Source organism: Suncus etruscus, chromosome 11 (genome assembly GCF_024139225.1).
Source record: "Suncus etruscus isolate mSunEtr1 chromosome 11, mSunEtr1.pri.cur, whole genome shotgun sequence".
Classification (NCBI taxonomy): domain Eukaryota; kingdom Metazoa; phylum Chordata; class Mammalia; order Eulipotyphla; family Soricidae; genus Suncus; species Suncus etruscus.
The window spans coordinates 62,920,793-62,924,236 of record NC_064858.1 but is presented as its reverse complement, the minus strand read 5'-3'; the positions used below and the strand labels follow the sequence as shown (position 1 = coordinate 62,924,236).

The 3,444-nt window shown below is 29.2% G+C and overlaps 1 non-coding gene across 1 annotated transcript; it reads right to left on the bottom strand.

Annotated features, from left to right (window-relative positions):
* Positions 1 to 2,440: 2,440 nt before the first annotated feature.
* Positions 2,441 to 2,547, bottom strand: LOC126023436 (U6 spliceosomal RNA). Its single transcript, XR_007500559.1, has one exon. It is a non-coding gene; the product is annotated as a U6 spliceosomal RNA (small nuclear RNA).
* Between the last annotated feature and the right edge of the window lie 897 nt (positions 2,548 to 3,444).

Below are 3,444 nucleotides of genomic sequence, written 5' to 3'. Positions count from 1 at the left end.
TTCTAATCTCCCCAATATTTACTGTGCCTATGCAAAAAAAAAAAAAAAAAAAAAGCACAGATGGTTTTTAGTTGTTGTTGTTGTTTGATTTTTTCATTTTTTGTTTGTTTTTGTTTTGGTTGCTTGTTTTTATTTTGTGCTTTCTTTTGTTTTCATATTGGGACCATGGTTATTGTATGGTTGTTGTTTTTATTTCTGTTGTGCTTTTCGGGTTTTTCTTGATTTTTTTTGTATTGTTGTTATGTATTTTTATCCTTTTTCCCTTTCTTCTTTTAAATAGATATTTATAGCCTCTAGAAGAACTCCTTCCATTTATTTGCTTGTTCGATTTTTGCTTCCCCTTTTATTTTTTTTCCTTCAAACAGAATCACATAACTTGAACCATCTTGTTCCGCCTAACAAATTTAGAGGGCACCAGGACCAAACAGTTGTATGAACATTGAGTAGAAATACAATATGATCAGACTTAGGTACAAAATTCAAAGCCAATGACAGCAGAATTGATACTCAATATAAAACAAGCTAGACATAGAGAGGACCACGTATACTAGCAGCCCAAGGTGCTAAGGAGGGGGATATGGGGTGTATGCTGAAAACAAAGGACAACATTGGTGGTGGGAATGGCTCTGATTCAATTTCACTATGTACCTAAAATATTACTGTGAATGATTTGTTATTCACTTTGGTCAAAATAAAAATTATTTAAAAATAAATAAATAAATAAATAAATAATAAGAAAAAATAAACTGTACATATTTACAGATAATTTATTTTCCATTATAAACTTTGCTCTTATATATTATATATACTGTACATATGCAAATAAATACATAAGTAGTCTCAAATATAGATAAATTTAACATAAATTTAATATAATATATTTATGGCCATCTTTATGTGTAGTTCACTAAACACTAACATTAATTTTTTTAACATTTATTTTGTATTGCAGTTAAATCTTTTCGATTTTTCCAACAAATATTTTAAATTCCTTGAAAATACTCTTTTATTTTGATAAGACATTGGTTTGTTACCTAACCATGATAAATTAAAAGATACTTAAAGTTTTTCTAGCTTTATTATTAGTAACAGAGAAATTGCTTTTTTAAAAGTTTTTCCTAATTGCTATCTTGTTATTATGGGACAGTGGAGATTAAACTCTCACCACCTATTTGAAAATAATTAACTTGAAAAAGATACACTGACTCTATCCTTAAAAGTACTTGCTCCTCCTAGCACGCTAGATATAGACTAAAAGAACTTGAGTATTGTCCGTGTAGCACTAGTGATCCCCACCATGTTTATTTAACTGTCAAATTTGGGTGAAAGAAAAACCATTAAAGTGACTTCTTTGCCCTCTCTACTATATAGAGGACCTCCCATCTATTACCCAGAATAGACTGTGGTTATAAGGTTGGCTTTTATTAGCATCTAGACATTTGATTTTTCACTGTTGAAGGTAGATTTGTGTGTGGGTGTGAGTGCCAAGACTTTGAAATAATACTATAACTTCTTATAAGTGTACATACTGGTAGATTTTAGGCAGTGCATAATTACTTGAACAGTTTCAGTGAAGATTTTTTTCAAGGTCTCTAGCTTTCTGGTAGCAAAGGCACTGTTAAAATTCTTTGTTGGGGGAAATAAGTGTGTCTTAAGTACCTCTATCAAGCAAGAATTTTGGAAATTTGTGCCTAATTTTCACTGAACTTTATTTCATTAATATTAATATTGTTATAGTAATTAGTGTTAATATTGTTTTACTTCAATTATATGCTGAAATTTGTGCATCCACATAGGAAAAATTTAAAGCCAGGAGAGATCCTGTTTGGAAATGAGCTAGGTAACTCATGTACAGTCTACTATATTGGTGGGTAAAGTAGCATGTTTTATTCTGAAGAGAACATTAAATAAAGTATGTGAAACCACATTGTTTTTCCCTCTAAGCTAAAGGACAGCAGTATTACTGACAATAAAGAGTCTGTCCAGGAGACAGTGAGGATGACATCAGGTGTTGAGGATATTAGTGTTGTAATAAAGGAATATTTTATTTCTAAAAGTCTATTTTATGTATTCAGAGCAGAAGGAGGTCAGATTTGACAGGCATATACATGAATAAATTTTTATGCTGAAAATAAAATTACATAGCATGAAGGGTATTTATGTCACAGATTAGTAACAATAATAATCTCTTGTTATGCATAAAAATTGCATAATTTGTCACTCATAATCAAATTTTTAATGAATGTAGTTTACTTCATTAGTACAAATTATCCTCTATTTCATGCTTTTGTCATTTTGCTACAAATAGTAATGACAACTTAAACTACTTAGTATAAAAATATATGTAGATTATAGTATGCCAGAGTTGATAACAAATTAGTTTTATAAAGATTTTAAGGATGTATATATATATATCATTTATTTAATAATAACATTTTTTTAAAAAATGGAACACTTCACGAATTTGCGTGTCATCCTTGCACAGGGGCCATGCTAATCTTCTCTGTATTGTTCCAATTTTAGTATATGTGCTGCCAAAGTGAGCACTAATAATAACAATTTGATAATACTTTCCAAATTTGAGAAAGGAAGATACTCAATGGTTTGCTTTAACAGTACAATTGTCATTTTAAATATTTTTATATAAGTTCTTAGTGATATGGCATGTAGCAAAATTTCAGGGACCAGGAGATTCTGAAATTTGAATGCTAGGCAAATTCTCTAACACTACAGCAATTTCTCCAGTCCCGCCATGAGCACCTTAGTAAATATTTGGACATTACTTCCAAAAAATATTTATATAAAAATAATAAGATTATAGAATATGATGAGCATGAAAGACTAAAAGAAAATTTAGAATGAGAGTATATTCATATTACTGAATACCTAGAGTGGCATCAAAATATTGTTTTTAGTCAGGCCAAGGAATAATTTAAAAATAATAGATTAATAATAATAATAATTTGGGCAGCAAAAGTAGTATAGAGAGTAGAGCTTTTGCATTGTGTGTGGCAAATAGATATATGAATGCAAATTTTTATAAATTGTAAATGAATAAAACATTCATGAGACAAGTACCTTTTTTGTCAAAAAATGAAACAAGCATTAATTTTATGTCTTCATGAGACAAGCATCATATGTATTTAAAATGAAAATTGTATTAGAGCTACAAAATGTTAACCTTATTGTCTTAGTTTGGTATCTACTTGAAGATAATAATGTAGGGGAAATCTTGTGGGATTTTAAAAAATGCACTTAGTTGCAAAAAGTATTTCTTTTTTTATAACACCATGAAATCCATTAAATTCCCTTTTAAGAGCATTGAAAATAGTAGAGGGGCATCACCTTTTACATTTGTAGTAATTCTCAGACTTTATAGATTTATTGAAATAGCAGTTAAGACTCAAAGTTAGAAAAGAAATAGGAAAACAAAAAAATAATGGA